The sequence below is a fragment of the Rhinatrema bivittatum genome, chromosome 3 (genome assembly GCF_901001135.1).
Source record: "Rhinatrema bivittatum chromosome 3, aRhiBiv1.1, whole genome shotgun sequence".
NCBI lineage: Eukaryota > Metazoa > Chordata > Amphibia > Gymnophiona > Rhinatrematidae > Rhinatrema > Rhinatrema bivittatum.
Window position 1 is genome coordinate 417,708,837 of NC_042617.1, and position 21,485 is coordinate 417,730,321.

Consider the following 21,485-nt stretch of genomic DNA (forward strand, 5'->3'; position numbering starts at 1 on the left):
GAGATAAGCCAGAGGGGTCATATGGACAGAGACTGCCATGTGGCCCAGCAGGCGGAGCAGAAGGCAGGCTGGTACCATCCAGCTACTCCAGATAAGGGTAGCCAGCGAGACAAGGGCGATCACTCGTTCCCTGGGCAAAAAAGCTTTTTCCTGTGCCGTGTCCAGTCTTGCACCTATGAAGTTCAGCTGAGGAGTCGGGCAGAGATGAGACTTGGGGAAGTTAATAACAAACCCCAAAGCCTGCAGCATCTGCACAGTCAGAGCATGGAAAGCTCCTAAGCGGGAGTTACTCTTGAGCAATCAGTTGTCCAAGTAGGGGAACACGTGCACCAAGTGATGCCTGGGGTAGGCGGCCACCACCGCTAGGCATTTCATAAAAACACGGGGGGCGATGCCAGCCTGAAGGGGCAGCACTTTGTACTGGTAATGTGCTTTCCCCACCATGAAGCGGAGGAACTTCTGGTGGCTGGGGAAGATAGCAATGTGCACATAAGCCTTCTTGAGATCGAGGGAGCAAAGCCAGTCTCCTCCTCTGAGGAGTGGGAGCAGCGTGCCCAGAGAAACCATCTTGAACTTTTCTTTTACGAGAAACTTGTTCAATGCCTGGAGGTCGAGAATGGGGCACAAGCCACCATTCTTTTTCGGAACAAGGAAATACTCTGAATAGAACCCTCAGTCCCACTGAAGGCAAAGGACCGATTCCAATTGCACCTGCCAGGAGGAGGGCGGCGAGTTCTGACTGAAGTATGTGACCTGGTGGGTGGATGAAACCCACGATGGACATGGGGGAGAGGTCTCTGGGAGCCGACAAGTTTATATGGTACCCCTGACGGATGATAGTAAGGACCCATGAGACCGACGTGATCTCTTCCCAGTGATTGGTGAAGCTCAAGAGCCTGCCTCCAACTGGGGGATCCGACTGAAGGGGTACGGTCAATTGACCTTCGGTTCCCTCGCTGCCAGTCAAATGCTCATGGCCGGGGCTTGCTGGGATGCCGGCTGGGGCCTAGGCGCTCGTTGTTGGCGAGGGCGGCCCCTGGAGCTGGTGCGAGGTGTGCGAGCCCTGGAGGCTGGAGGATAATACTTCCTCTGCCTGTAGAAAGACTTCTGGGATCCTAGCCTAGAGGACTTCCTGGCCGAGGACAGGGCATCAGAATCGCTAGAAGAAAGCTGTTGAAAGGTGTGATGGTCCTTCAATTGTGCTACTGCATCCTGGACTTTATCCCCAAAGAGGTTTTCACCTGTGCAGGGGATAAAGCCTGTGTTGGACCTCTGGCCGGAGATCAGAGGCTCTGAGCCATGCCATTCTCCTGGCGCCGATGCCAACTGCAGTTACACAGGCCTTTGTCTCAAATACATCATAGTTGGAATGCACTTTGTGTTTCCCGGCCTCAAAACCCAACAATGTCTGAAAGGGCCTCCTGTTTTTGTTGAGATAGGACCTCTGCAAAGTCCTGTGCCAGTTTCCAGAGTTGGTGGTTGTATTGGGTCATATAGAGCTGATAGGCAGCGATGTGGGCCACCAGCATGGCACCTTGGAAGACCTTCCTGCCCAGGGCATCCAGCTCCCTGTGCTCACGTCCCTGAGGGGTGGAGGCATGGGTACGGGAGCACTGGGCCTTTTTTTTAGGGCGGACTCCATGATCACCGACTGGTGGGGGAGGTACCGCTTCTCAAACCCCATCGCCTGCTGCACCAAGTAAGTGGTGTCAGTCTTTCTGTTGATGGGGGAGATAGAAATGGGGGGCTCACACATGCAGAGAAGGAGGTCCTTGAAAATGTCGTGGATAGGAACCGCCATGATCTCCTTAGGAGTGGCTACGGACTGGAAAATCTCCATCATCTTATGTCATGCTTCCTCCTTAGTGAGCAGTTGAAAGGGGACGGCCGAAGCCATGGCCCTGACAAATCCTGCAAAGGACAGGTCCTGGGGGGGGGGGGGGGGGCCCACGACCAATGCCAGAGGGGAGGACTCCAAGAGGGGATTGTCCGAATAAAAGGAGGACCACTCTGTGGAGTCATCGCCCTTCCTACTTCCTCCCTTCCTGGGACCAGGGTGCGATCCATGAGGGGCATCAGCTCTGGGCTCCGATGGCCTTGAGGGCACCGCAGGAATCGACGGTTCCCCTGGCATCAAGGGGACCGGAAGCCATGGGAGGCCGGAAGGACCCGGCAAGAGCTCAGGGAACCATGGTCTAGAAACACAGTAACGGCCATATCTTCTTCCTTGGACGACCCGAGAATCAGGATTGCTCTGGTGAAGGGCATCTGTGGCCACTGGGGAACAGAGGGTCCACGAACCTCAAGGCAACTGCACCGCTGAAAAGAAGAGACTGAAGGAGGACCTCGCATGGATAGCAGCATGCTGGGCATGCTCAGTGTGCTGGTCAAAGCATCTAGAAACGTTGACAAACGTTTTCTGTGCCGGGTTCCATCAGATGGAACATTATGGAAACATGGAAACATGTGAGGACTACCATCCTGCTTGTCCTAGGAGAACACCTGCTACAGGTATGCAACTTTACTTTCTCTGAGGAGAAGCAGGATGGTAGTCCCAAGCTATAGACTGCCTGAGCAGGATAAGCAGGAAACCACACAGTGCTGAAAGCACCACCTTTCTCCCTTTTGCCTCTGAGGCAGCCAACCCAAAAACGGGTCTAGGTGGGAAAAGAATCAGGTTCTACAAAAAGAAAACCATAGAACAGACAGATACAAAACCCCAATGCGTAGCAGAGGAGCCTAAGACAGGGGAGTGATGCGAATGGTAGGAAGAAACATACTTTGCATTATGGAAACTATTTCTAGCAGGGTTTCAGATCAGCAACCCCTTTCAACGTCAGTAGGTTTAGAACTACCTGGATACAGGAAAAGGCCTAGAGAAGCAACCAGGAGAAGAACTCTTGGACAAAAACCACACAGTTTCCTTCAGTGTCACAAGCAACCGAAAAATCAACTGTGGCCAGAGAGCCCTCCAGGAAAACACCGCACTTCACCGGCATCTGAATGACAGAATGCACTTGCAGAAGTGTGCCCCATGTTTGGCTGATAGGCACAATGGGCAGAAAAAACCCATGTAACGCTTGGAAGAATCAGCAACAACGGTAGGGTCTGTGGCAGATCCTATCTTCCAAAGTGTCAGACATAACTAACCACACAGGTCAGCGTCAGTTTTGTGAGAGGATGAAATAGCATCGCTAGGCCAAACCCTAGGCTTGAAGCTCACCCACACTTCACCTTGTCAAGGGAAGGCCTATCCATCCTGTTTATAAGTTAGTTCAGGTGAGCAGGAAGGCACTTTGGACAACCCAGTCAAGTATGAAAAGCTAAAGGCATTACTGGCCAGAACTTGGTGGAAAAAACAGGGAAAAAGGTGGTGTATCGTTCCCTGCAGGTATACACTAAGACATATCACGAAAGCCCAAGCTTTTCTTCCCCTACCCCCAACATTCTGACTGGAAGTCAGAAGGAGCAAAAAACACAAGGAGGCAGACCGCTGGGCTGTAGGGGTAAGATAAGGCCACTAGGCTGTACATCTCAACTCCAACTGAATAACTCACTGCTGATTCCAGTAGGGACTTGCCCCTCCAGGGCAGACTTTTCAATCTGATAAGCATTATTTGAATATGTCACCTCACTTACCAATCTCACTCCAAATATCATTCCAGAAGAAGAGGCCAAAACAAAATGCGAACAACTAGCAACATTCTTCTATGATAAAGTCAACAAACTCATGACAAGTTTTCCCTCCATCCCTTACATACCCCAAAGTATTCACCCCGTTCACTCAAGCAACCTTGCCGTAAACCTCACAATGTTTGAACTCACTATGGCAAAGGAAATTGAATCCCTACTCAAAAAAGCTAGACCCTCATCCCACCCCTCTGATACCATCCCCACAAAACCCCTTCTCACTGTCCCTGATCTAATAGCCCTTCCCATATCGCACATTATCAATACATCCATTGATTCTGGTAATGAACCAAATCCTCTAAAACAAGCTATCCTTAAACCCACCCTGAAAAAACCTAAGCTCGACCCAACTGATCCCGCCAATTACCGCCCCATCTCCAATATCCCATTCATTGCAAAAATCCTAGAAAAAACTATCAACCGCCAACTCAGCGATTACTTAGATGAACACCAAATCCTTTCTCCATCCCAATATGGCTTTCGGAGGTTACATAGCACAGAAACCCTCCTATCACTTTCTGATTACATTATCAAGAGTCTAGATAAAGGGCAATCCCATCTTCTAGCAATATTAGATATATCAGCTGCGTTTGATACAGTTAGTCATCAAATACTACTCCAGCGACTTTGCGAGATTGGAATAACTGGTCTTGCATACAATTGGTTTAGTTCGTACCTTTGCAACCGTAATTATAAAGTCAAAATTGGCAATCACGAATCAAAGGAAATTCCCCTTATGCAGGGAGTCCCCCAAGGCTCTTCACTCTCATCTACTCTATTTAATATTTACCTTTTACCCCTCTGCCATCTCCTCACCAACCTTAAGATTCCACACTATTTGTATGCCGACGATGTACAAATCCTCATTCCTATAACTGACTCTATATCAAAAGCTCTTGAAATCTGGGATGCCACTCTTACCTCTATTAACAGCCTTTTAAGTAGCATCCAACTTGCCCTTAATACCACAAAAACGGAACTCATGATTATATCGCCTCCCACACCCTTACTCACCACGCCTACAACACTTACAACCTCTCTCTATACCCAATTCTCTCACCAAGTCCGGGATTTAGGAGTCACTCTAGATGACCAAATGACACTCAAAAAATGTATTAACACAATACTCAAAGAATGCTATTTCAAGATCCACACACTCAAAAAACTTAAACCTCTACTCCACTTTTCTGACTTCCGCACTGTCTTACAGGCAATGGTCTTTTCAAAAATTGACTATTGTAATGCACTTCTACTAGGCCTTCCTAAAAATTCTATCCACCCTCTACAGATCCTGCAGAATACTGCCGCTCGTATACTCACTAACACTACCTCAAAGGATCATATTACCCCTATTCTAAAGGGATTACACTGGCTCCCCATTCAATATCGCATACAATACAAGGCACTATCCCTCATCCACAAAACCCTCCACAATCCTGAAATGAATTGGCTCTCTAACTCTTTACAATTGCATACATCTAACAGACCAACTAGAAATCCATACCTAGCCACATTGCAAACCCCTTCTCTCAAACTATTCAACTATGCATCTATCAAAGCCTGTGCCCTTTCCTTAGCTGGCCCCACGTTATGGAATTCCATGCCTACTGAACTACGTCTTGAATTATCTCCCAAGATATTCAAACAAAAACTCAAGACATGGCTATTCACCCAAGCCTACACATGATTCCTGCACGCTCTGCCACTCTCTACCTCCCTCCTCCTCACAATAAATATTTTCTTATATTATGCCACTCTCTCACGTTCATCTTTGCTACCCTTGCACCCCATATAACCCTTTATGTAAACGCTACACTCCCTTAACTATGCTTTTCTCTCCATTCATAGTGTAATCGCTACGCCTCCCTACTCATGTTTCTCTTTTCGCTCATATGCTTTCTCCAAGATTCAACGCCTTTCTTTGCCCATCTCTTCCAAATTATATATTTTTCCCTCCCAGTCTCCCTACCTTTTTCCGCCAATCTATGCTTTTATGTTACCTTATAAATATGTTTTAAGTTATAGCTCTGTTTTTTTTATTAGTTGCTTTATATAAGATTTAAACTATTATTCTTTTCCCTCCCAGTCTCCCCACCTTTTCCGCTAATCTTTGCTTTATATGTTACCTTATAAATATGTTTTAAGTTAGAGCTCTGTTTTAATAGCTGCTTTATATAAGATTTAATTTGTATTAGTTGCTTTGTATAAGATTTAAACTATTATTCTTGTTCCATGTATAACGCTCCGGCGTATGTTCTTGTTCTCTGTACACAGACGCGATAGCTCTGATGAGCGGCGGTATATAAAAACAAATAAATAAATAACAGCTGGAAATGAGTCAGGAAGCAGGAATGTTGCAAGTGCAAACTCTTGCAGAACAGGATTTCTTTACCGGCCTAGAAACCCTAAGAGTCAAAGGCAGGTCAGTCTGATCTCAAAACAGAATGCCCACCAACCTGGCCTAAGTATCCATCCTTCAGCCATGATTATATATAGTTCCCCCAAAGAAGCATGTGGTCCAATTAACGTAAATTGTTACATGAACCAGGACTCTTCTGTCCACAGACAGGGTTATCTAAAATGGGGAAGTATACAAAAAGAGTAGTCCCTCTGTTGCGGAGTTCCTCTTCCTCCAACTCTCTCAGCCATGGATATGGTGAGAGATTGAAAGGCATAACTGCCAATTAAATGGGCTAGAACCCTCCTCACTGAGGTAAGGTCCCGCAGGCAAGAATGACTGGCAAAAGTGATCATCCACAAAAAACACAAACTGAGCTCAGCAGGTATCAAAGGTGACTCCCGCACAGGAGAAACCCCTAATCTTCACCAGGGAGGTACCCTGAAGAGGAGACCATAAGTACGAGGGGGAGACCCAATCTGGAATGGCTCCCTCATGAAATAGACCAATGAAGAGCACTATCATCCGACCTGATCTCAGATCCCACAGTAATAAGAGAATGAGTGCCAATCAGAAGCAGTGAAATCCCTTCTCAGGAAAACGGAGAATGAGGGCCACCCATTGTAGGGGTTTACAATCAGGCATCCAGAGGGAACCCATAAGGGTTGCCTCTCTAAAGCCAGTCATATCTCCTCTTTCTGTAGGGACAAGAAAGCAATGGGAATCAGGACCTCCTGATCCTGAAAACCTGCCAACTCTCCAGGTGAGAGTTGGATTGCAGTCACTGAGGTTCATAAGTGACCAAATCTGTCACTTACAACTACTATCAAACAGGTTACACCACCACAGTAATCAATGGATGGACCCCAATTTCTGCTGGTCCTGGCCTACAAGGAGATAAACTGATTCAAAAGAATCAAGGCTCTAGCTCGGCGATAGACCTGCAATGGACAGAGGCCCAGGGGCTTCCCCAAGAAGGGGATTCAACTGTGAGTTAACATGGGAGGAGATCCAGAGACATACTCCTTTTCTGAGGAAGGGGAAGACTCCCAACACTACCTTCCTTGAATCCACCCCCATAGGGGTTCGACCAGAAATGCAGTCTTAGGCCAGTCCTATGGCTGTGGTGCACAACCTGTTGTGCTCGCCATGAGGGAAACACACACACAGACATACCCTGAAGGGCAACTGGAAGAATAGTGCCTTCCACTTTAAAAGCGAGATGCCAGTACTCTCACAGCAGTATCCCATCCTGCAAATGGCGGCACACCTACAAACTCACTCGCCGTGCTTGTGGGTGGAATCCCACAGCACTGCAAGAACCGAAAACCACCTAAAATCAATCACAGAGTTAGGGATGGCGCCCTCTCACCAGTTTCCCTAGCACCCTATGGTACAGAACAGATGAGGAAGCTGATACCTTGATGCGACGATGGCAGAAATTTGGCATGGATGTGTACCAAACTGACAGAGAGAATGCTGCCTGCCAGTGCCTAAGATGCTGGGATTAGACAAACCTCGCCATACCAACTGCACATGCTGCACTTTACTGTTGCACTAACTCCTAATGGAGTCAATAGGAACAGCGTGACGATGGCCTCCGCAGTACCACTGGGGCTCTGATTATGACATGGTAGTGGGCGGCGTTCTATGAATGGCTCACCACTCTTTCCATCATGTACTGGCAGCAGCAAAGTCCATGGTGATCGACAGTGCCCATGGTGCTCTGCAGCAGTATCCTGCGGCATCCGAACACATCCGCCGGTACACACTGTGTTGACAATGCCCATGGTGCTATAGCATTCTCATGATCACCAATAAAGTGTCTGCATCAATGCCACCAAAAGATGCCGTGCCCAGAGCTTCAATGGCAATTTCCATACTGCAGATTTGCAGTGTGACAGTATACAGTGCCATCAACAGTGCCCCAGGTGCCTGTGGTTGTCGATAGCCTGGCAGCATCTATGGCCCTCAACAATTGAAGGCATGGATGACTCACTAACACTGAAATTTGAAAATTTTGGGGGGTCAGTGCACTGATGGAGACCCTGCTGCCTGAAGGCGTCAATGAACCGGTGGTATCAAGTACGCCAGTGGCACCTGAAGCCAGAGGCTCTGCGGCCCTAACATGGCACTGACACATCACATTGGTGCCCTAAGGAACTGATTACTGCTGGTGCCATTGAATGTTCCCCTTAGTTCACCTATAGCCACAAGGGCATCGATCCTGTGAGCTCAATGGTGTACTGCTCCAACACCCATGGCTGATGATAGCTTCAACAGCAATCCTAGTGCTTATAAGTACTGATGGTACTTGAAGCCCGATAGGGCCTCTGATGCCCACGATCCCAGTGGCTCAGGGCCCCCAAGATCATCGGCATTGGCCGTAGGTCAGTGATGGGACACCATGATGCTCCCTCAATGCTCCGGGCCAAAAAAGCAAGAGGGTAGGCTATCTAAAAAAGCCATTTGGGCAACAAAAGAGGTTTAGACGCCAAGAAATATCCAAATGTAACTTTTATTAAAATGGAGACCAATGATTTTTCTATGTGCCCGACTCAGGCCAGAGTTTCGCCCCACTCCGGGGCTGCCTCAGGGGCTGTGTGTGTCGATATGCAATATTTAAAATCAACAATATTCTCAAATGAACCGGTTTAGTGGTCAGATGCTTTCAGCGCATGTACCCGTTTCTCTCGATCTCCACGTGAGTGCAAAACGGATCTGACCACTAAACCGGTTCATTTGAGAATATTGTTGATTTTAAATATTGCACATCGACACACACAGCCCCTGAGGCAGCCCCGGAGTGGGGCGAAACTCTGGCCTGAGTCGGGCACATAAAAAAATCATTGGTCTCCATTTTAATAAAAGTTGCATTTGGACATTTCTTGGCGTCTAAACCTCTTTTGTTGCCCTCAATGCTCCGTCCAGACACCACAAAGGGACCTCAAGGGCATCGGACCACTGTGCAGATACCACGGGTGAAAGGTGACCATGGCACTCAACAGCGCCAAGGTCGTCCAAGGTCTGAAGCCCCTGTTGCCTGAGGGCTTCAGTGGCACTTGAGGACTCTCAGGAGCCCCCCCCCCCCCCCGTGGTTGATGGCCTTGAGGGCAATCAAGGCACTCAATGGCGATCCCTGTGCCTCGTCGATAGTGCTCAATATCGCCGAGAGCAGCAATGAATGGCCATGAAGGCTGCTCCACCGCTCAATGGCCTCGAGAGCAGGCCCGCCCCTCGATAGTATTTAGGGCATCAATGACGGCTCCGATGGCATCTAGAGTGACCATGGTGCTTTATTTATTTATTTACAGTTTTTCTATACCGACATTTGCTGGAGACATCATATCGGTTTACATATAACGTAACCACAGCGAAAATACTTTACAATTGAACAAAAATTGAGAACATGAAAATAACTTGGGGTGGGATTGATAGCAAACCTGTCCCAGATGCAGTCCGGACCGTGACACTAGAGGTCGGTGCCGCTACTCCTCTGCACAGAGGTCCATGTTGCTCGATGATGCTGGGGTTGATGCCGTTCCTCTGGTGCATCGAGCGCCCATGACATTCATTGTGTCTATGGCACCCGTTGACGCCTATGGCACAGAAGCCCAGCCAGCGTACTCGACAGCATGCACAGCGCTTGATGGCACACACGGTCACGGCCCTTATGTCCTCGAGGGTGGTATCCCACCTTGATGGGATCAAAGCGCCCCAGCAACCTTGATGGCATCAAGAGTAACCATATGCTCACTGGCAGTCCTGGTCCCTGATCTGTCCTGACATCGATGCGTCAGTTAACTGGCATGGGTGTGCACGGCAACTGTTACTGGACATGGCAGCTGCTTGCAGTTGCTCCAGCTCACCCTCTCTCACAAGGAGACTGTACCGCCATCACAGACAAGCAGGAGGGGAAATTATATCATGCAGGGCTCCTGCCTTTGGAGACTAGCTCCTTAGAATGTGAGTAGGATAAGCTCTCTCCACTCACAGGAACTGTGTGGTCCTCGATCTCTTCACTGTCCGAACCTCCATTGTTGCCAGTCAATTAGTAAAATGACATGGAACTCCTGCCCAGGTAGAACTTGGGTGAGTACCCAGGCTCAGCATCCTGTATGGATCACTCACAGACCACATTCTGTCAGATCTGCCAGCATTCGACCAAGGTACAAAAGCAGACAAGGCAAGGAGAGGACACAAACTAAACTGTAGGTTCAGTATTTATTAATAAAAGACTCTGCGAGGCTGCACAGCGACTAAGGCCTGCCATGCAGCTGGCAGAGAGTGGAAAGAAGACGAAAAAGCAAACAGAAAATAAAACTACTAAAAGATAAAGGAAAAGAAAAACAGCTGCAGCTCTAGAAAAAAATCATATTACAAAAACTGTGAGGAGAGAGCAAAACCGAATACCATGACAATACGACTCCAGCAACTGAATGGCTCTGCAGTTAAAAAAAAAACAAAAAACTGAGGGATTCTGCCTAGGGGGCAGGGTAATAACTGCAGCTGCACATGCTTAGTAGGGCATGTTTGAAAGTTTAAGAATCTTTGTGATTAAAGTTCCAGGCAGGACGCCATTCCTGTTATTATTTGTGATAATTGTGGGTGGATCCTTGGGCCGGTGGCAGATGACCATGCCCTCGGGGGAAGATCCTGAGAGGGGCCACCGGTCAGGCTCAGAGTTGGGAGACAGACACACACTAGATCTCTGGTGGTTCACTGTATAGTGAACCACCAGAGGTGGCAGTAATGAGCTGGAAGAGCCCGGCTGGGCTGTAGTCCCTCAGGCACTGGAACAGCGATCCCAGGATGGCTGAGCTGTAGAGAAACTGAGATAGTGAGTAGGTAGAGTATGCAGAGTTCAGGAACAGAAACTTGATGGTAACACTCACACAATAGTCTCTTGAAGTAGCCCAGATGCTGGAATGAAGTAGGTCCTCAAGGAGCGAGTACCTGGTTCCAGGGAAAGCTCTGAGAGAGAGATGGTAACTCACTGGTGTTATAGGCAGTGGTGACTTCCTGGCAGAAGTAGTATTCGGTAGCAGGTCCGGAAACGTGGGTCCTCGAGGAGCGAGTACCGGTTCCAGACTGCAACCTGAAAAGCAAGAGAGAGAGCGAGGCCCCCGAGGAGCGGGCACCCCTGGTAAAGTCCAAGGAGGCAGATTAGCAAGGTATGCGGAGAGCAAATCCCATCCTCAGCGATACCTGGAGGAAGCTAGGTAAACGTAACCTTAACCTTTGCTAACAACCAGGCCGATACAGTAAAGCGCGGCCTCGGTTACCCTGTTTCTAACTCGCTTTGGACGCACAATTTGGATGCGTAAGGCGAACCCGTGATTCAATATCCGGTTTTACGCGTCCTTACCGCTAACTGAAATGGACGCATATCCTTCTCCGCCCACCGCATGTATATGATATGTTAATGATGGATTTAGCTATTCCCTCTGATACAGTAACGTTCGCCCAGATTATTGCCTTTTTAACCGGCTATTTTGCTGCGTCTTTAACCTGCAAATTTACCGCCTACCCTGACCCTGGCGTTAGTGTGGTGTTCAGTCAGCTTCCCGCTGCCTTGAGCTGTATCTTCGCCCACTCTGGATCTCCCTCCTTCAACCTTCTCTGCACAAAAGTCATTTAAAACATGTTCCTTTCACTCTAGTGCCGGGCAGCTGGGAAGGCCCGATCTGGGCCCGCTTGCCCTGCCACCGCGGGGACGCCCTAAAGAGGCAGGCGACAACCCCCCGCTGCGCCAGTTTTCCGGAAAGTTCCGGAAAGAAGGGAGCTGGAGACCCCGAAAGCCTTCCCTTCTTCTCCTCCCCAAGCGTGGCAGAGCAGTTTAGCAGGGAGGTCGCGGCGTCCGTTCATGGACCTTCCCACTGCCTTGAGCGCCGGGCTGGACGCCCAAGCTGGACGCTCAAGTCGGACGTTTGAGGTCACAGCTTGGGTGTCCAGTCGGGCGCTCAAGGCAGCGGGAGGTCGTGGCGTCTGTTCATGGACCTTCCCACTGCCTTGAGCGCCGGGCTGGACGCCCAAGTCGGACGTCTGAGGTCGTGGCTTGGGCGTCCAGCCGGGCGCTCAAGGCAGCGGGAGGTCGTGGCGTCTGTTCATGGACCTCCCGCTGCCTTGAGTGCCCGGCTGGACGCCGAAGCTGGATGTCCGAGGTTGCGGCTTGGGCGTCCAGCCGGGCACTCAAGGCAGCGGGAGGTCGCGATATCCGAGGAGCCGGCAGGGTGGCAATTCCATGGCCATGTGTGGCAGCGGGGGTGGTCGTGGGCCACGGAGGTCTTGGGGCTTCCAAAAGGAGGGCATCCGATGAGGAGGGAATCACTGCCTAGGAGGCACTCGGGTCACGCTAACCTTTGGGATCTGGAATCTCCTTCTCCCGTCCTCCCCGCCTGGAGATGGCTCCTGACCTGCGAGAGACTGAAGGCAGAGCCCATGCTCGTAAGTAGAGTCTCACTCTCTCTCACTCACACACACACGAGGAAGAGTTAACAAATAAGAGCTAATGGGAAAGGAAAGCCAGGGGTCTGCATTCGCCTCCTGTGCAGAGCTGTAGATTCACTGTCTGGAGAGATTTCAGAGGAAGTGGCAGTTTGGTAAAGGACATCAGCAATACATGGAGGAACGAGGTTATTCTACGAGAGTTGCGGCGTCCGTTCATGGACCTTCCCGCTGCCCTGAGCGCTCAGCTGGACGTCCAAGCCAGATGTCCAAGGTCGCGGCTTGGACGTCCAGCCAGGTGCTCAAGGCAGCGGGGTCTGTAGAAAAGAACTTACCTGGTGGAATGACATTTCAAATACCAGGTACCAGCGCACCCTGGATACTGTATAGGCGCTGTATACAGTAAGATGGATCGCGCACGCCTACCACTTCATTGACGCGCTTTGGACGCCACTTGGATTTGCATCTAATTTGAATACTGTATTGAGCGGTATGTGAACCAAATTGTGCGCGCGGCAAACAAGGATGCGCCCGGCACTGCCGCACTCTCTTACGTGTCCTTACTGTATCGGCCTGTCGATTAGCTAGCAAGACGAGAGACCTTAAATATCCAGTGAGGATGACGTCATCTCAGGGGGACGCCCCTGAGGTTTGCGCCAGAGCTGGTACTTGAGTCGGGGCCGTGCAGCGTGCGCGCCCTTAGCCCTCAGGAGAACATAGCGGAAAGCAGCGTCTAGCCGGTCTGGGGACGCCGGAGGAGAACGGCAAGATGACGCCGCGGCAACCAAACTTCCATCAACCAAAGAGGGAGTCGCCGAAGAGGTAAGGGGGGTGGAGTGGAGACATCAGGCAGCAACGGTCGCAACAATTCCAAGATGTCACCCATGTGTGAGGACTGCCATCCTGCTTGTCCTTGGAGAATATAAATGATTTTAAATAAACAAAAAAAAAGATCCAATGAGGAATATTTCAAGAAATTCCCTATCACTTAATCCAACGAGTAGTCTCATTAACAATTTGTGCTGTTTAGCCTTAATCCTAGAGACACAGATGATATTGCACCTATTTGTAGATGATTTGAAACGTTACATATCCTGTGATGATCATTTAGCAGAATAACTCGAGTGGTGAAGAGCTTCTCAGATGACATCAGGATGACATCTGGCTTGGACAAATGTACTAAGGCAACTTTCCTGAAAGGAAAACTAAGCAAAACTAAAAATCTCTCTTGACAGAAGACTGCAATATAAAGAAATATGAGTAGGAAAGATGCTCAGATAAGGTCGAAATGTATTGGATATCCCCTTGTGACTTGTCTGCTTGAAGGAAACACACACAAGAGCTTTTACAGTAATGGGACCCCAGTTATATAACAATGCCATATAGAACATAATAGGAATTAAAACTTCCAAACACATACATTCTAGTAAACACCAATAACCCACAAAACAGACACACATTAAAAAATCACTTTCATAACCCAACCTACACATGGATACAAGAAAAATTCAAAGCAATGAGGACCCTGATAGAGGTCCCCGTTTCACTTATATATATAGCTTCTTCAGGGTGTCATGTTTTAAAAAAATCGTGGATGTCCCTTGCATTTTTCAATGTAGTGTAAAAAAGGTTTCACTGAAGTTTCACTGAACCACAGAAGTTTTATATTTTCGTTGTTAGCAGCAAATTGAATATAGCTCCGGAGACAGCCTCGATTTGTAAAGAGCTCTCTTTTGATTTCAAAAAGGGGACGGGAAAGCGCTCCTGACAGTAAGCAGTGCTGAGAACAGCGCTAGTTCTGTCTCTTTTCCCTGCACGATGTGATCTGTACAAGAATTCTTGCAGTTTTTCTTCAGGTGTCTGTTTCGTGGTGTTCCCGGACTTGTTTAAGCTAGCGCTGCTCTCTCAGATATCAGAAGGACTAGGGGGCACTCCATGAAGTTAGCAAGTAGCTCATTTAAAACAAATTGAAGAAAATTCTTTTTTACTCAGCACATAGTTACTCTGGAATTCATTGCCAGAGGATGTGGTTACATCAGTTAGTATAGATGGGTTTAAAAAAGGTTTTGGATAAGTTCCTAGAGGAGAAATCCATAAACTGCTTTTAATTAATAAGCAACAGTAGCTTGAGATTTATTTAATGTTTGGGTACTTGCCAGGTACTTTAACTTGACTTGGCCACAGTTGGATATAGGATGCTGGGCTTGATGGACCCTTGGTCTGACCTAGTATGGCAATTCTTATGTTCTTATGACAGATCTAACAAATGGCAGATCTAAAACAAATCATAGGAAGTATTTTTTCACTCAGCACACAATCAAGTTATAGAATCTGTTGCCAGAGTACGTGGTCAAGGCAACTAATATAGAAGGGGGGGGGGGGGGGGGGGGGGCGGGCTCAAAAGAAAGTTGAATAAGTTCCTGAAGGAAAAGTCCATAAACAGTTGTAGCAAGGTAGAGTTGGGAAAACCATTGCTTAACCATGGGAGTGAAACAGATCAGCTATTTGGGATATGTCAGGACTTGTAACCTGGTCTGTCCACTGACAGAGACAGGAGACGGCTCTATGGACATTGGTCTGACCCAGCATGGCACTTATGTTCTTATTTTCTGCGTGCATCTTGATGGGTTGCCTTTTACATATTACATCCTATGAAATCCAGGAAGCTAGCTCTCTTTGGCACAATGCAAGTTTTAAGACTAGCAATAGCAGTAAATGTGAGAAACTGAGATTGTACTCAACATATCCTGGCTTATGTGTCAGGTTCACACTTCTCGTGGTATGCGCAAAACTAACCCATTTGACGATATCACCACCAACAGCATGAATCTTCAGTCTAACCCCATTTATGCTCAATTAGCAAATCCTTAGACCCAATTCACAGTCTACTTGTTCTAGTTATCCATTTACCCATCTCTTCTTAGCAACTGTGTCCATAGCACATCGATTTCCCCATGAAGAACATAAGTAGATTAAATTACAACTTAAATTTGAAATGCATTTTTTTTTATATTTCACGTGTAATAACAACAGCATTTGGTCATGGATACTTCAAGAAATGACTTCCATGTTCAGTCATTTTCCTCAGTTTTTCAGTTATATATTGGTCTCCTAGGTTATCCTCTACTAAATACTATAATTTCACAAGTGCATTCATTTCAGAGGATGCTTTTCTTTATTACTACAGCAAGAGAAAATGATCAACTATTTATAACTTAACATAGTTCATTGTATATAAAATTACTGGCATTTGGATGAAAACAAGAGTCGCACTGCAGGATTATCAAAATACTAGTAGTAAAAGCCCATCCAAGGACAAGGAAATACTGTGACATATAGGAAGTGCATAATTAAGATATATGGAGTAAAGAGTGCAGGATGACCTCAGGTGTTCTGTATGGTGGTAGAGAGTGGACTGGATAATTTAGAGAGAGTGGGAGAGAGAGAAAGGGGTAGAGCTGGAGAGTACAGCCAGTAGAAGGAACAGAGCTCAATTTTTAGATGTGGTAATAGTGGATTGGAAAATACAGTGAGAGAGGGGCGGAGCTCAATTTCCATAGAGAGGGAGAGGGACAGAGCTGGAGAGAGAGGGAGGAGAGGGATGGGACTTAATATGCAGGTGCGGGGCAATTGTGCTCTTTAAATTGGTAGAGTTTCATCACAAGTGGTTAGTTCCTAAATATAACAGTAAATAATGTACCCTTAGCTAATCAAAATGGGATACAAACTATACCAACATTTGGCTCTAAGCTGTCAAATGGCTGAATTTCTGCTGAAATCTATTTGAAGTCAGTGGAATCATTTTTAAATAGCACATTCCAAGTTGAATATTTGATGCACCGGCCGATATCCAATTTGATAAATTGACGATGAGCCCCATGCAGCTGAAACAAAAAGGAAAAAATGTACTGCAGCTGCTGCAAGTGGTTGATTAGCTCACTCTGGGGCACGTCAATTGAACAGCCTAACAATGGTGTGAGTTACTATGCTACTGCTGTAAATATAACTGGCAGCATATCAACAGCAATCATTTTCCAGGATTAGTAGGCTTATTAGTGTGGACTGCCAAAATGTCTAACACTGTAGATGATATCTATGAACATTGCAACAGTCTTACCTGCAAAACATGTTTTTCTAAACTTCAAATCTGCCTCATATAATCTCAGCTCCTCATCATGTCTGCAGTGTAGCAGAATATTATAATGATGATTTTCTTCTTAGTTCAATGCCAGGCTTTCCGGTCAGTTTGATGTCATTGTATTTACGAAATACAAGGCTCCTTAGGTTTCTGTTCTCTTCTAGACTAGACTAACAACTTTCAACCTATTGTTTTTAGAACAAATAGTTAATAGTTACGTTCTTTAAAATTAACATAAGTACAATTAGAAAGTAATGACATTTTGATAAGATATTTGGTAACTCATTTTGGGTGAACAATAGTTTAAAAAGGTGGGATACAAATCCTAATGCTGACATAAAATAATCCAGATCAAATTATCTTCTGCATTCTTCAGTTTCTACTAGGATGACACTGCATGATACAACAAATCTTTTGGAGATAATTTTTAAAAGGGATCATCCGCGGGTAAATAGGTGCTTTGCTATGGAGAAAACCCTTTTGAAACCTCCCTCAGTATGGGGAAATTTCTGTGTGCATACTTTTCTCCAAGGAGAAAATGGGTTGTACTGGCCAACCCATCATAGTACACACAGGGAGTTCACTTTTAACTCTCCCCCACATATTTCCTGGTGAAGAATTTGTACCTGCCAACTCTGCAGCACTTCTGTACCTGTCATCCCCACCAGGAAAGGGAGTTTCCTTTTTAAAAAACATCCTGCAGGCCAGCAAGCATTATAAAGAGTCTGAAATTTGGCCTCTTTAGGTTCCGCCCAACATCTTATATTTACATTTTATTTATTACTCAGCTGCAGCCAAATACCATTTCAACTAGTTGGTATGCGGTTGGGCAGTAAAATGTTATATTTAACGCCACATTACAGGAAACTGCTCAATCATGCCTACTTGGCGAGTGTATACATGGTTAGGGTTTCAAGTTTGAACTGTAATTTATATTCCTAATGTAATTATCTAACAAAAGACCTAAAACCTCTTGCTCAATCAATTCATTCTCTATCACACTGGATTTTTATGCTTTTCTGGCTTGTTCTGCAGTACTAATTTCCTCCCTTTCCCCTTCATCTAATCATCTATGAGACACTGTCTGCCTGCTCTGTAAATTTGCCTGACAGCACATGTTGCTTAACGAAAAATACTGAAATTAAAATCAGAATTACTCAAAGTTCACAGTAATCACTTTTGTATAAACTATGGTACATGCTTCTTAAACTGCTGTCATTTTAAAGCATTTAGTGGTCAGAAGAACAACTCCATCACTAAACTTGTTTTCTAAGTGACTTAAAGCAGGAGGCTCTGCTTTAACAACTTTTAGTAATCCCCAAATACGGAATATGCATTAGAATTACATGTGTGTATTTTATTTTATAGTACACCGAACATGCAGCCCATATCAAATAGAAAAATAGCAAATGGAAAGAATAATGTGCTAAAAAACCACGATACTTTGAAAATTCCATCTTCTCTATCATAAACTTGTGAATCCAAATCTAGGTTAGTGGTTAGAACATTAAACCAGAAATCAGAAAAAATCCTGATATGTGAATTCAAAGCCTACTCAACCACGGCACATAAACATAATTGGGTAGGACTGTAGAAATATATTTCCCCCTTTTGAATCTGTTGTGTAGTCCAGGTACTAGAAATGTGCTGCCAGGTTATCCAAAGAAGTGGCTGCTTGTATATTTATGAAGTATTTAAGTAAGTCTTAAAGCATGCTGGAAAAGAGCTGTATACATCCAAATGATGCTTGTCACATCCCTAATATATTCATTTCTAGAGTAAAAACTGAACTGAACAATTTTCAATGTGTTTTAAAGGAAGTCTACTTCTGAGGTTATCCTTAAATAAGAATCCAGGAATTTTGAGGTGTTAAGTTTTGAAAACTTTTATAAATGTATTTAAGTTGTTCCTTTTCATAAGTATTATGTATTTGCATTTATATCCCACGCTTTTTCAGAAAAGGACCCAGGCCAGCTAACAATAATGAAAACAAAAGATCAATTACATAAATTAATGTATATTGCATATAATAATTCATAAACAGTTTATAAATTACACAGAAATTAAATTCAGATATAATATATTCCCCACCCCTACACTTATCAGGGGCAAAGAAAAAAACTAAATCCCAGCCCGAGAAATCCTAAAAACCATCAAAAATGTACTTTTGGGAAGAAAAGGATATTTGCTATTGGGACACCTTGATATCACAAAGGACATTTTTCATTTAAGTAGTAATTTAGTGAAAATCCCTAAAATCAAAGGTCCCCACATGCTTGTGACTAGTTTTCCCTCTACTTTTAAAAAAAAGTAGTGACTGGGTTAAGGGTTTAATTGACAATATAAGGAGATTAAACCAAATATTGCTCTCCCAAGGACACTTATTCTTTGGCAACAATTCTCAATTACACTCAAGTGTGAAATCACATCCTGAATGACCGCTTAACATGAAGGATGTGAGTAACCAATTCTTCCTGCCAAGGACAGTCAACTTCACACAGATTAGGAAAGCTTGAAAAGTGCCTTAATACAATGCAAAAACTGATTCAATATTGTCTAGTGAGCACGTGAGAAGGTCCACAACAGTACAAAATTCTGCATACCAAACACTGTTTCCTCATTAGTGATGTAATTTTCTAAATCAGGCACTGATGTCAGGAGTTTAGACAAAAACACAAATGCACACCTGGAGAAGGATTTGAATAAATTCAGGGGACATATGCATTAATGTGTGTTTTACATTTTCTTTGGATAAAGTAGTGTGGTTGCCATATTAGTTCACTTAAATGCATGGAAGTGACATTTTATTGACTAGCTTTCAAGAATTAACACTCCTTTCCTTAGGATTCTGTTGGAACCAAGGAAAAGCATGGTAACTCCCAAAAGTTACTCAAGAAATGTATTTAGTCCAATAAAAAAGTATCACCTTATATTTGTTTTGTTTGTTGATTTTTTATTTCCATACATTTTTCTTGAATAATTTTTTATTTGCAAAGTATAAAGAAAGAAACATTTTCAAATGATATGAAAGGATGCTTTTTAATTATATTCTTTAATCTCTAGCACAATTTAAACATAAGAACAGAGAATATGATGAGAGATGAGGATCATAAGGCACTACTTCCCAACCAGTGTGCCTTCAGACCTGATCAGGTGTATCATGGAAAAGTGACCACTGCCTGATGCTCAGATCCAGACCGGGCTCTGTTGCTGGCACCTCACAACAGCAAGAGTCACTAGTGGTAACTCTTAAACAAGTAGGAGAGTCTTTTTAGGAACATGTGTAATCATGCATGGGGCTTCTTCTTAGCTACAGAATGAACCCTGGAGTGTGCTAATCAATGAACAGCATGCAGGACATGGATAGCCAGGCCCACTTGGTGAGGCAGACACAGAGGGTAATTTTAAGAAGCATTTACACACTTAAAATTGGATTTTACGTGTGAAAATGCACTTTACTCATGTAAGTGAGCTTTTGAAAATTGCTATGAATCATTGAATTGTCCATAGGATATTCATGTGTAAGTGCACTTTATGTAAGTGGCTTTTTTAAATTATTGATAGTACTGTATGTTACATTTATATGTATAACTTTTTAAAATTACCCTTTATAATGCACACAACTCCTCATCTTACCCCTCCTGAGCTTCCTAACTTAATTCCTTCTACCTTCTGTCTTATCACCAAGCTGAGCAAGACAGGAAGAGAATGCACTGAGCACTGGACATTACTTATTCTGAATGCTGGGAACACCACCAGTGGAGGAGCACTAACAACCACATGTGGCAGCCAGGATCACTAACTGAGCCTGCTGACTGCATCACACCAACTTCTTCCTTCTCCACTTTGCATTTAGAGGAAATGGCCCATTGTAATGAGTTTGTGTGCCTCTGCACTCTCTCCCCCCCCCTTTGTTTTAAAATTTGTAAAATTTGAAAGAGAGACTGGTGGGCTTTCAGTGCTTTTCCTAGCCCTTCTGGCCATGTGGGTTCTCTCCATGTCCACATTACCTGCCCCTTAGAGATTGGTGTGCCTTGGGCTGGAAAAGGCTGGGCAACACTGCCATAAGGACTATCTGGTCTACCCCGTTTCATTCCTAGTGAAAGTTATAGACTCCAGTTGATCTCTTTGCAACTAGGGCTCCTCTTGCTTGTCCCATGCTTTCTTGAAGTTCATTACTGATTTGTCTGTACCATCTCCAACAGATTATTCCATGCATCCACCATTCCCCTTCACCCTTGGAGACACATACCATGACTTCTTGTTCTATAGCATTCTTTTCTTTGAGAATGTGAGCTATTTAAATCTGTCTGTATCCCCCATATCTCCTCTAGAGCATACATATTTAAGTTCTTACCTCTTATCCCATACAACTTATGGAGAGGCCTACTTTTGATAGCCTTTCTGTATCCTTTCCAAAACACAGCCTTCTAAAATAAAATTGGGTGCAATATTCTAGATGAAGTCTTAACAACCTGTGCAGAGGCATTGTCACAACCTTTTTTTCTACTGGTTATGCCTTATCCTCTATACCCTAGCATCCCTCTGGCATCCACCTTATCACACACGTTTGCAGCCTCGAAGACTTCAGACATGATCATCTGCAACGTCTCTTTTCTGATTAGTGCACATCAGTATTCAACACGTATTGCTCCCACAGATTTCTGCCCCCCCAAGGCATGATTCTGGACTCTTTTGCACTGAATCTTAATTGCCAAGCACTCAACCACTCCATGAACTCTGTTGGATCACATCTTTTTCTGTTTATTCCTTCAGGAGTGTCCATTCTCTTACAGATCATAGTGTCATTTG

At 45.3% G+C, this 21,485-nt stretch overlaps 2 protein-coding genes across 10 annotated transcripts in view; one reads left to right on the forward strand and one right to left on the reverse strand.

Annotated features, from left to right (window-relative positions):
• Positions 1-21,485, reverse strand: part of MCPH1 (microcephalin 1) — a 714,835-nt gene that overhangs the window by 250,535 nt on the left and 442,815 nt on the right. The window contains exons 13-14 of one of the 9 annotated variants that reach the window (XR_003855671.1): positions 16,653-16,858; positions 16,250-16,419 (exon numbers count right to left, since the gene is read on the reverse strand). The exons of 7 other annotated variants lie outside the window; for them this stretch is intronic. The gene's annotated coding sequence lies outside the window, so the exon portion shown is untranslated. Of the gene's footprint in view, positions 1-16,249; positions 16,420-16,652; positions 16,859-21,485 lie in introns of those variants that run through there. One more of the 9 variants, XR_003855670.1, reaches the window with a different exon arrangement.
• Positions 1-21,485, forward strand: part of ANGPT2 (angiopoietin 2) — a 201,989-nt gene that overhangs the window by 89,490 nt on the left and 91,014 nt on the right.